The 12,500-nt window shown below is 34.9% G+C and overlaps 1 protein-coding gene across 2 annotated transcripts in view; it reads left to right on the forward strand.

Moving 5' to 3' along the window:
- The window catches only part of LOC144971079 (brain-specific homeobox/POU domain protein 3-like), a 49,467-nt gene that overhangs the window by 15,519 nt on the left and 21,448 nt on the right, over positions 1 to 12,500 (forward strand). Inside the window, exon 1 of one of the 2 annotated variants that reach the window (XM_078911429.1) lies at positions 2,617 to 3,173. The exons of the other annotated variant lie outside the window; for it this stretch is intronic. The gene's annotated coding sequence lies outside the window, so the exon portion shown is untranslated. Of the gene's footprint in view, positions 1 to 2,616; positions 3,174 to 12,500 lie in introns of those variants that run through there. 2 annotated transcript variants of the gene reach the window in all.

Here is a 12,500-nt window from a genome sequence, read left to right on the forward strand (position 1 = left end):
TGACTATAGACTGTCAGTGCCTGACGTATGACACAGATTCCAAATGAGGCATGTTGTTTGTACTACATATCACTATGTCAGATTATGACTGCTACGAGTCCGCTCAGAGTGAGTACACCGGAGTGCTTAATCCTCACTAGCCATTAGCACCCACCCAATATCTGCTAATGGCTGTCGCCACCGTGCTGCCTCTCCCAGCGGACAACTCCCTAGAGACGACAGTAATGCTGAGAGGCAGGGCAAAACAGCAATAGCATTAATATTGGCAATGCAAGTTGAAGAGAAGGAGTTACAGAGAGGCAAGTGGGAATGAGAGAGTGAGTGAGTGAGTAATATAGGAGAGGATGTAATGAGGTAGTTGTCGGGATAGTCAATGAAGTAGGAGGGATTTGGGAGGGTCTTGTTGGTCGTTTGAGGTCTGGATAGGGTGTTAAAAATATGGTCCGAGTTTTTATTTTGTATTATTTCGTTTTGATTCTTTCTGTTTTGGTCTTCAAGTCGATTTTAAGAAATAGGTTGCTTTTTGTTTCGTCCTGATTCGTTTGAATTTATGATCACATTCGGAGTAATGAAGCTTTTTGATCAATAAGTGTGATGGTTTTCCTAGATGATGATGGTGATGATGATGATGATGATGATGATGATGATGATGATGATGATGATGATGATGATGATGATGATGATGACGACGACGACGACGAATATGGTTGAGTGAGTGCTTGGATGGTAGAGTAATATTTCTACCTAGCGTGCAGATTAAAAGTTTGAACCCAATCGTTAATAAAGAATCTAAAAATTCATTAGTTCTAAATCATATTATATTCTCGCTACCTTTTCTTTCAATGATAAAAGTTAAGCCATTAGGAGTGATAAAACAATACTAATCCCAATTAGAAAGAATAAAAGATTAAGATAAACACAATGATATTGTATTTTCCGTCATTATTGCCCTCTGCTAACATTGTGCGTCGCAGCACAAACCATGAATGGGCGAGGAATTGAAGTGATGGATTTAGCTAGCTGTAACCCGATCTATATCCTGTTTTATGACTGGTTCGTCCTCAAGTCCAAATCCAATGGGAAACCGGAGAACACTCTCAGGCCATCGGTGTCTTACTGGGAGCCAAATCTGTGTTGTCTTCAGCTCTCTAATCTGTTTCTCTCGCTAATGATGGTTTATTTATTATTTCGTTTTTCTCGGCAAAATGAAAATAAGGATAAGAGGGTTCAATACTCGAAATATCTTTATGCACTCACCTTCTCCTCCTCTTTTTTTTTCTTCTTTCTCTTGTCTTATTTTGAGAGTATCTCTGAATGTTCGCGTGACTTCATTTTTATCACGTGGACGAGAAATGATATGGCCTTCTTCTCCACACTGATGAGATACATTATTATTTGTCCTTTCATTTTGGCTAAAAACAAAAAACCAAGAAAACCAAAAAAAAAAAAAAAAAACCCAAACAATAAAATGAAATAAAAGAAAAAATAGCAGGAACCCCCCCCCCCCCCCCCAAAAAAAAAACCCCCAAAAAACAACAAACAAACAAACAAAAAACAACAGACAACAAAACAAAACAGAAAATAATTAAAAAAAAAAAAAAAAATAAAAATAAAAAATAAAAAAAACAACAGAAAAACCAACTTATTCTTCGAATATATCTATTGCAATTTTCAATCTATCTATATTTTGTAAAAAAAAATATTGCCCCCACACTATCCACTCTTATTAATCAAAATAGAAACTATCACGCGAAATGAAAATGCAAGCTATAATACGTTTTAAAAAATCCTCCACAGCTCATTAAATGTAATTATTGGCAATTCTGTTTATATTTCACTCTCAGCTTCATATTTTGTATATCGTATTGTGGGTAATATTATCATTGCATACAAAATGTAATAGATAGTTGCGTTTTGTGAATTCATTATCATCGCCATCATCATCATCATCATCAGCATCAGCATCATCATCATCATCATCATCGTCATCATCATCATCATCATCATCATCATCATCATCATCGTCGTCGTCGTCATCGTCATCATCATCATCATCAACAACAACATCATCATCATCAACATCCTCATCATCATTATCATCATAATTCTCATCATCGTTCTCTCCTTTCAACAACTTCATCATCATCATCTTGATCTCAACAAATAATCCATCCACTTTCAATTATTAAAATAAACTCATTACATTTTAATCCAATATTACATAACTACCCTAGTAATCATTATCATCATCATCATCATCATCATCATCATCATCATCATCGTCGTCGTCATCATCATCATCATCATCATCATAATCATCAGTATAATAATCATCATCATCTTCATTATCATCATCATCATCATCATCTTTATCAGCATTTACAACAACAACAACGAAAGCTACGCCATAGAAAATGGATGAAATCTCAAAGGTATGCAGGCTCTTTTCTTTCAAACTGAGCACTTCCATTCTCTACCTCAACTCTTGCTTCGAGTCGATTATTTTAGTGGCCCGGGAAAGCTAGGCTATCGCTCTATTATTTATGAAATTCTGCTAAAATATTCATGTGATAAGACTACCAACTCTATAAAGACTGACGACTCGCATACTTGCTTGCCTTCTTTCCTCCAGACATGCTCAAGATTAACATTTAAGAACATGGACAAGTTTAGTTTTCGAAAATTCATCAAAACATTCAACATGCTTCTAAAACAATCGTGTAATTCCATGATGTACAAAGCTTTATATAGCGATTGCTATTTATCTCGACCAGACTACGTTATAGAACCAGGGTGATTTCATGAAAATTGTGCCCTTTCATTTAAGAATATGGAAAAGTTTAGTTTTCAAAAATTCATCAAAACATTCAACATGTTTCTAAAAGAATCGTGCAATTCCATGATGTTCGAAGCTGTATTATAGATAGCAATTTCTGTTTATCTCGTCCAGACTATATTTATAGAACCAGGGTGATTTCCAATTAAATTTGTGCGTTTTCTGTTTTAAAACGTTTTATTTAATATATCATCTACTTTTATTTATTAATTGGAACAATATAGTCTACGTGAACATTCGAATTTGATTAAATCGAAAAATATAACTATATCGATTAAATAGAAATGACCAATCATACTGTCAATCAGCTGTATACATCCCCTGCTTGCTCAATCAGGTAAGATTGATTTATCATTATTATCGATATTATTATTGATAGATTAGTCGTAAATAACAATAAGAAACATCGCTTTTTTAATTACATGGGCGTCGGTATATCAGTGTCTCGTCATGTAACAGAGCCAAGCTATGCTCAGCCTGGTTACCGACCGAGTAGGTGAAAATGATTACAAATCTCTTGTCGGGCACTAAGAGGTATGACCTAAGTATGATACTTTTCATTATCTTATCTATGAATGAGTATTTCAATTATAAACAGTGCAATTTTTGTCGAAGTGCTCATAATGGTAGAACGCCTAACGGGCAACTTGAATTAAATGAAATGATTCCAAATGATCAGCTGGGTGAAAAACAGGAAGCAAATTGAACAATAAATGTGTGGAAATTGGTTTTATAAATGGGCTCATATATTTACAGTACAAATAAATCATTGCGAGACCTAGCTGTCTTACTAAGTTCTAAAAATATTATTAAAGTTTTCAATGCTTTAGCAAATATATTTCAAGACTTAATACAATTATTATTATTTATTATTATTATTTTCTAAAAAAAAAAAAGAAAAGATTATTCCTCTCTCTAAAGAGTGTGCAATATTTTACACAGTATTATAGGGAAATTCGTGATCTCGTTAGTTTTGTCTTGTTATAATGAGCATAATGTGTTCTTTTCACTTATGATTACGATAAAGAGAACATTCCCATAATGCAATAAAAAACCCAATAATATGACAATAATAATGGTAACAGTAATAATAATAATAATAATAATAATAATAATAATAATAATAATAATAATAATAATAATAATAATAATAATAATAATAATGATAATAATAATAATAATAATAATAATAATAATAATAATAACAATAACAATAATGACAATGATAATAACAATAATAATAATAATAATAATAATAATAATAATAATAATAATAATAATAATAATAATAATAATAATAATAATCTTAACAATATAATAATAATCATCATAATGATATTAATTTTACAATTATTGTTATTATTATTTATTATTATTATTATTATTATTATTATTATTATTATTATTACTATTATTATTATTATTATTATTATTATTATTATTATTATTATTATTATCATCATCGTCATCATCATTATTACTATTATTATTATTTTATCATTACTATTATTATTATTATTATTATTATTATTATTATAGTAGTAGTAGTAGTAGTAGTAGTAGTAGTAGTATCATCATCATCATCATCATCATCATCATCATCATCATCATCATCATCATCATCATTATTATTGTTATTATTATTATTATTATTATTATTATTTATTATTATTATTATTATTATTATTATTATTATTATATATTATTATTATTATTATTATTATCTTTATTGCTAATTTCATCATCATTGTCGCTAAACGTATCATTAATTATCGTTTACCTAAAAAAAAAAAGCTGTATTATATTCTTTAACATCAGAACTTTATGGGTCTCTGCGATATAAATTAATTGCTCTTGTTTTAATGTACCCTTTGTATATAGACTGCATTGAAATAATTCACATAAGATTCTTAAATCTTTGGTCGTTTACGTTGCCTAATATTTAAAGGCTTTGATTCCTTTCAATCAGTCTCTGATCGGAGAAACATTTTGTAAATGGATTTCCCTTTGTCCAAGGGATATTAAATCCGATCATGATGTCCAACGAAAACAACTCGGGGGAGGGCAGCCTGTAGTAATGTCTTTATTGGATTATCACCACTTAGAGGCCACCCGGACATGATGTTCACTGGTCCTCTCTCTCTCTCTCTCTCTCTCTCTCTCTCTCTCTCTCTTTCTCTTTCTTTCTTTCTTCCTCTCTCTCTCACTCACACACACACACACAAACATACACATACACTTACATATGCTCAAACCTTCTCTCTCTCTCTCACACACACACACACAACACACACACACAATATTCCCCCCTCTCTCTCTCGCTCTCTCGCTCTCTCTCTCTCTCTCTCTCTCTCTCTATATATATATATATATATATATATATATATATGGCTCTATCTACCTATATACCTATTCATGTGTCCATTTATCTATCCTTTGACAAATAGGGTTGGTGGCCAAAATTGTTCAGTACAGCCAATGTTATTTTTTGTCAACAAGCCACAGTATCACCAGCAAATCTAAAAATTATAAATCTATTTTTTTTACACTCACACACACAAACACACACACAGAGAGAGAGAGAGAGAGAGAGAGAGAGAGAGAGAGAGAGAGATTGTATGTGTGTTTGTGTGTGTGTGTGAGAGATAAAGAAAAGGTGTGAGCAAATGTGTGTATGTGTATGTGTTTGTGTGCGTATGTGTTTGTGAGAGAGAGAGAGAGAGAGAGAGAGAGAGAGAGAGAGAGAGAGAGAGGGAGAGAGAGAGAGAGAGAATGCACAAATGAGAGATGAATCCGGTGACAGGGTAAGGACAACACGATTATACCTCCGGAAGTTTTCACTGGGTTCCTTTATTATTGGCTTGGCCATCTGCTTTCTCTTTGGGGGTCGGATCGGCAGCGATTAGCTAAATTAGATTTACTTCCCCTGAAATGACACCCGCGAGTTGGCACCAGGAGCTTTGAGAACATTGTAAAATAGAGCTCCGACTTGTGAGCGGGATGGGACGGAACGTGATTGCCCCAATCTGAGGTGTGAGGAAGATGGCTTGGGGAAAAGTGAGTCCACACCTTGCCTCCGCCTTCCACCACACCACAAACTAAATTTATTAGAGGTTTGGGCTCTTTTGGGCTCTCTGAGCGTTCTCCAATGTTCCCTTGATGGTTTTGGTTTGTGAGTTGGTGTTAGGTTATAAACTCGGGTGTAGTTGTAACTTGCAATTTGTCGTAGTGTATACTAGAAGAAACATTAATAATAATAATAATAATGCTGAAAACTTATATAGCGCTATAACTCCGAGACACCAGACTCTAAGCGCTTAAATTACAAATTACTTTGGCTGAAACATACTCATTCATACACACAAGCACACACACACACACACATACACACACACAACACAACACACAACACAAACCAAACCTATCTTGCTTCTCATACCATCTACTAAAATCGAAACAAATATGTTTTAAGCGAACGTTTAAAAATAGACAAAGATTCTTTTTCACGAATGCTCTGCGGTAAGGCGTTCCAGATAGAGGGTCCGAAATGAGAAAAGGATCTCATTCCAGCATTTTTCCGAATTCGAGGGACAACTAGTTTTGTGGAATCACTGGCCGAACGTAAGGGGCGGGGTTTTGAATATCTTTCAATTAGTTCTGAAAGGTAGGAAGGGGCAGTACCTTCAAGACAACGATACACTAAAACACAAGCTTTGAATTTAATTCTTTTCTCAACAGGCAGCCAATGCAGGTCATGAAGTAGAGGTCCGGCAGAGTCGCACCTACGCTTCATAAATACTAGTCTGGCAGCGCTGTTTTGGACAATCTGAAGACGTTTCAGATTGTATTGCGAAACGCCAAACAACAGAGCATTACAATAATCCAATTTCGATAGTACGAGGGACACAACCAGGTGCTTGGTCACATCCTCAGATATGAACCGTCTAATGGAAGCAATCTTTTTTAGTTGGAAAAAGAGAGATCTAACCAAATTATTAACCTGATGCTCCATCGACAGTCCAGAGTCTAAGAATGTGCCAAGGTTTTTCACTTTGTCAACAATTTGAATAGAGGCATCCCCCAACTTCAAATCTGTTTCACTTTTCCACTTCCTGTTCCCCACATACAGCACCTCCGTCTTATCATCATTCAGTTTCAGTCTGTTCTCATTCATCCATTTCTTAACACTTTGGATACAATTTTTACTATTGGCTGATACTTCTTGTAAATTTCTCATATTGGAAACGCAGTACAATTGCGTATCATCAGCGTATTGATGGTAAGACAGACCAAAACTTCTGATGATTTTAGACAGAGGGCCAACGTACAAAACAAAAAGAACGGGTCCAAGTACTGAACCCTGGGGAACCCCACAATCAAGAAAGATTTCCTCCGATCTATATTCATCCACCGTAATAATCTGTTTACGATTAAACAAATATGACCTAAACCAATCAAGCGCTGCACCAGACACGCCATAAGTAATTTCAAGACGTTTGAGACGTTTGAAACATTTGAATGGCTGTTTTGTGTGTGCGTATATATTGATGAGAATGATTTTATATAGCTTTCGAAGTATCAAAGATCCATTACTAACTCCAAGCCATTGTTACGTATTCCGTTACTCTAAGTTAAAGTGGATTCGGGATTATGCCACTTACCGCTATATTTTGGCGATTGGGCTCTAAAAATCTCTTGATTGTCTCTAATACCAACTTGCTTTCTAAAATATGACTTATACTCGTACCTCTTTATCATCTCTTATTTTTTTAATGATGCAATGTAAGGAGAAGTACGTCTTTGATTTAGACCCGTTTTCAAATGCTATTTATTGATAGGAAGTCAATAAAATCACTGTATTTTCTTTGTGTCATTGTAAAGTGACATCAATAATAGTATCGTTAAAAACGTTGAAACGAGCAAGGAAATTATTTCCGTCCGAAATCTCATTTCAACGCAATCGAAAAATAGACAACCCCCAGGGGCAAATGGCGACTCCTCCATCCAGTCTCTCTCTCATCCTCTTTCCAATCCTCCTTCCTCTCTAACCCCTTACTCCTCCTACCCCCGGTCTACCATTTTCACTCAATTGCCTTCTACACAACTCCTTTCTGACCCCCCTCCTACCAGCCTTCTAAATACTGAAGACTGTCTCCTCTCAACAGTATCCATTTCACTCAGACTGTTTCCTTTATTCCTCCCTTTCCGTTGTCTCCCGATCACAGCTTGCTAGATACAAGTTCCGTAACCTCTGCCCTTTTTCATTGTCTTCGAGGACTCAAGAAGACAGAATTGGGAGTGACAGGAAGCCATAACATTCTAAAAGTTGTTGGCACCATTTACGATGTTATGATAGAAAAGGAAGGATCCGCTACTTTTTGAGAAGGCCGGACAATTTTGGAACATCAAAGTGATTACCCCCTCGGAAGGCAAGAGGAAATAACTCCGACGGGAGATGGGACAGTCGAGAAGAGTTGTCTCCATGGGGTGTTTGAGTGGTTGAAGGGGGAGATAATTAAGACTGTAGTGGCCACGGAGACTCTTGTCACATTGACAGTTGTTTTTAACTCTGAATTTAGAGCTTTCTCCATTTGTTCAAATTGTATTCCGATACCCCGATCTTTTGTCTCTGAAACTAGAAAATCGACCTTAAATCTGTATTTGTTGTTCGAATTCTTTCTTTTCATTTATTTTGTTTCAAATTGATTTAACCATAAGTATTGCAGCATTTGTGATCCACCGTCTCAAAACGGTATTATGTCGGAGTGGTATTTCAAATCTGAAAATTTATTTAAATTATTGTAAAAATATAAAATGTTTTAAATTTATGTTGTTTGTTTATATATTTATAAAATGCATAGTTGAATCCTTGGAAAAGGCTTTTTACTCACATTCTCTCACAGTATTTAGGTGTAAAATTAGTACCAGCGTTGTCTCTGTCGGAAAAAAATTGTAGTATCGCCTCACAGTGTTATATCTCATTCTACATGTTACATGTTGCTGCTGGTCAGGAACCCTTTGTAAAGCCCTTTGAGCACGTCTTATGGATATTGCTCTATATAAAAGCTCAATTTTATTTATTAGACAGATAGATGGATGGAAGGATAGATACATAGATATCTAGATAGATAGAGAGATAGATAGATGGATATAGATAGATAGATAGATAGATAGATAGATAGATAGATAGATAGATAGATAGACTGACAGATTAAAGTTGATAGTAGTACGAAGGTAGGTATGTACACAGATGAATCAATTTATATGTTTACATATTCCAAGGAGAAGAGAGAGGGGAAAGAGAGAGAGAGAGAGAGAGAGGGGGGGGGAGAGAGAGAGGGAGAGGGAGAGAGAGAGAGAGAGAGAGAGAGAGAGAGAGAGAGATAGAGAGAAGGATAAATATTCCAAATATCTATCGAGCCCCAAAGATTTAAAACCAAATAACAGTGAGTTACGGGAATAACAATGCCAATGCTAATGATCCAGGCACCACAGAACACCTTCCACCACACACCAGTCACACACACAAGCCATTCGATAGTCCATGGAAAATTCTAGAACCTAAATGTAAACAAAAAGTCCCAGACGTTATGCAAACTCTAATTTCCCGCTTGAGATTAATTAGATGTTATAGGAACCAGTTTGTGATATGTTTCAGGCCTTATAAATGTTGAACCGTTATAATATTATTTACAGACATTGTATTGATCGGTATATACCTCTTCTCCTGTGGGTAATATTGTCAGAATATACGACACTGACATTTTAAAGTTAATGAAATGGCGTTGCAATTTTATTAAATTTTTTTCTTCCAAATTAATAGTTTGTATTCATTGCTTATTAGTGTAGAAGTAGCGGTAGTAGTAGTAGTAGTAGTAGTAGTAGTAGTAGTAGTAGTAGTAGTAGTAGTAGTAGTAGTAGTAGTAGTAGTAGTAGTAGTGGTGGTGGTGGTGGTGGTAGTGGTAATAGTAGAAGCGGCAGTTGTGGTGATGATGGTGAGAGTAGGATAGTGGTAATGAAAAATAACTTTTATGGGCTTCAGAAAAAAGATTAAGTATGACTGATTCTATATTATAATACATTATTTCCTTAGCTTCTTGTTTCTAATCTTTTATCGAGAAAATCAATGGCCAGCCCGATAATGTGTTACAATAAATATGCGATAACTCTTTCATTCACGATAATGATTTATGTTTATCATATTGAGTATTCCAGCTCTCTTTTATGATGTCACGCATTTTTCTTCTTTTTTTTTTTTCTTTTTTCTTTTTTTTTTTGGATATCTCTCTCTTTTCACCGTCCTTCGATCGACCAGTGATCTTTTGAAGATTACATAGCAAACCAGCGAATAAAGATAATGATTTTACATTGGGTCGAGAAGCAATGTACACAAATGATTTGTACGGGAACAACGCAGGTGTTTTTGTTGGTGAGCGGTTTGCCCGTGAATTGTGTGAGTAACGGGACCGGTGCTGGAGAAGCCAGAGTCAACAGAGACCTGGGTCTGTTTACCGACCAGGCACAGTAAAGACTTGGAACCAGACTGGTAGAACTAGAATAAACCACAATTATAGCAGTTATGAGTTATGATGTGCTTGGTCACAACAGGAATTATGACAATGGGCATGATCTATATTAAATTTCCATGTGCCCGAGGGCATTGGTCACATTGCAAAATGTGTCCAAAGTGACCCCTCATAGTGAAAAGTGTTCACAGTTTTTTAAATATCTAACATCACGATTGGTTATTTTGTTCAGCTTGACACATGAGTCTGTTTATAACTTTTGTAAACAAAACAGCTTGTTTACATTTGTTAAAAAATATCCAATTGTTGGACAGCAACAAATCATGTGATTGATGACCTGGTTGGACGATAACATGAATATAGATCGCTCCTATTGGTTTTAAAATAATGCCTTGATGCCAAAATGAAAGCGTGAGCTTTATATATCCACCAAATGTGCTCAAAGCGCTTTGCAAAGAATATCAAGCTAAAAGCAAAAACTGAATATTATGTGAAATGAGACATGAACATTAGCTGGTAAGGCCGTGTTTCAATATTTTATTTTCAACATAGGAAACGTTGATATCGGTCAGGAATTCAATATAATATACAATGTGAAAATGTAAGAAAAAGGCCTATATCAATGACTCAGTTTTTGTGCGGCCCACATCAGGCTCGAACTTTTGACCGAGAGTTTACTAGCAGAGTGTCATACAACCAGACCACAGAACGCAGTTCCTAGAAGAATTTTTTTTAAAGCAGTCATTCAAAGCCACAAGATTAATGGAGCAGGAATTTATATCGGTTTTTATAGTGATAAAGGAGACCAAAAATTGCTCGGTATCACAACGATAAAAAAAAAGCTTTTATATAGGGCAATATCCACTGAACGTGCTCAAAGCGCTTTCCAAGGGGTCCCTGGCCAACAGCAACATTTAACATGTATGACGGGAGATGGCGCCTCTTAGGCGATATTACATTTTTTTTTCGGACAGAGACAACGCTGTTAACGGCCAGGTACTCATTTTACACCTGAGTACGGTGAGAGAATGTGAGTAAAGAGCCTTCTCCAAGGACTCAACTATGCGCCGAGCGAGGCTCTTACCCAGGACCTTCCGATCAGAAAGCGAGTGTCATACCACAAGACCACATATCCGCACGATAAGACATACGTTTATTGCTAAATACATTCTACCACATAATTTATCAGACTTGCCTACTATCACCAAAAATTCGTAGAATTACGAAATTTTGGCTCCAATTTCAGACCTTCACGAGCATCTCTAAGGCATTAAAACTAATTGAAAATGAAAGTTGATGCCGGACTACATAATATTAAGAATTGTGAAATGTCATTTAATCCTTGTGAAGGCAAATTGTTGATTTAAGAAAAAAATCAATTAACTCTCTCCTTACCGATTCTTTTCAGTATTTTTCCCAAAATCGCAGGCTTACGCAGCAGAAAAAATTATTTTTTTAAAACTCAAACAATCTCTTTACAAAACAATTTTATGTTCTTAATAATTAAACAAAGATCATTCTTCAATCTTTGTGATGTACAAAATAAATATGAATAAGAATAAATGTATATTGTGTCGTAACAAATTAAATGTGACGATTTTGCTGTAGGTGGTTAGGAGAGGGTTAAAGCAACTACAATTTTTACCTCCTAAGAATTACAGTTTTTAAAATATCCAAGTCGGCAGATCTGAATATATCATTATAATAATATATCAAACACAGCTAAGCTATCATTGTTCTGTCGTGCTCTGAAAAACAAAACAAAACACTTTTCAAATTTCAGCCCGAAAACTCGTCTATCAAATATTAAATGATTAAAATGATCCTCATCTTGTCAAAAAAAAAAGTCTCAAAACTGGGACGTCCTCGAACTTCCTTGAAGTCTCGGGTTTGACAAGTTTTGACAAGAAGAGGGTAATTTTAATCGATCCATATTTGAACGACGAGTTTTCTGGCAAAAGTTTTAAAAATGTGATTTTCCAGAGAACGGAATGTTGGATTGACTTGGGGCTAAGAAAAATAAATCAACTATATATATATATATATATATATATATATATATATATATATATATATATATATATATATATATATATATATATATATACCCGCCTCGTTCTGTTACATTCTCCGACAAC

This window comes from Berghia stephanieae, chromosome 4 (assembly GCF_034508935.2).
Source record: "Berghia stephanieae isolate SIO BIC M18660-M18661 chromosome 4, UCSD_Bste_1.3, whole genome shotgun sequence".
Taxonomy (NCBI): domain Eukaryota; kingdom Metazoa; phylum Mollusca; class Gastropoda; order Nudibranchia; family Aeolidiidae; genus Berghia; species Berghia stephanieae.